The 664-nt window shown below is 40.5% G+C and overlaps 1 protein-coding gene across 1 annotated transcript in view; it reads left to right on the top strand.

Moving 5' to 3' along the window:
• Window positions 1-664, top strand: part of LOC104952993 (general transcription factor II-I repeat domain-containing protein 1-like) — a 12,637-nt gene that overhangs the window by 4,938 nt on the left and 7,035 nt on the right. The gene's annotated exons all lie outside the window — the stretch shown is intronic.

Here is a 664-nt window from a genome sequence, read left to right as displayed (position 1 = left end):
GGGGGGGGGGCAGGAGCTCCAACAAGCCGTTTAGGACAGAGAGTGAATACACATACTATACAGAGATGCTGTATGAGAAACCAAAATTGCACAATGTAAATCTATTCTAGTTGACCTCAACAATGGGATTATGATCAGTGGAAATGGCCATGACATGGGACCTTTAAATTAATGCATGAGTTACATCTTTCTCGACAAGCGAACATTTAATATTTATCTTACCCAATCATAATAGGATGTTATGTTCTAGTCTGCACCATGTAATGTTGTACAAGACATAACACAAAGTACCAAAGTTGCAAATGTCCTGAATGTTTGGGGTAGAATCTAACTACGGGCGCTGTAATAGCTGCCCACTGCTCCTAGTACTAGACTCGTGGTACTAGGATGGGCCACATGTCACTGTGTGTGCTGTGTGCTCTGCATGTTTGACCATTAACACGGGTTTCACCTCTCCCAATTCTAAAATTCTAACTAGCAAAAACTAGCATAGGGTGTTAACGAGTTTTAAATGGTGCACTTCGCTTCAGGCTTACCCACTGAAATATCATACAAATAGGAAATATGTTAATTTTAGTAATATAATCAGAACTCACATGAGACTCAGTAGTGTGGGCAGAATGTGGCTGACATGTGATGATGCTGAATGCCATGCATGATTTAA

The sequence above is a fragment of the Notothenia coriiceps genome, unplaced genomic scaffold (assembly GCF_000735185.1).
Source record: "Notothenia coriiceps isolate Sejong01 unplaced genomic scaffold, NC01 NC01_scaffold00020931, whole genome shotgun sequence".
Taxonomy (NCBI): domain Eukaryota; kingdom Metazoa; phylum Chordata; class Actinopteri; order Perciformes; family Nototheniidae; genus Notothenia; species Notothenia coriiceps.
Note: the sequence above shows the minus strand (reverse complement) of the source record. Positions and strands in the feature narration are given on the sequence as shown.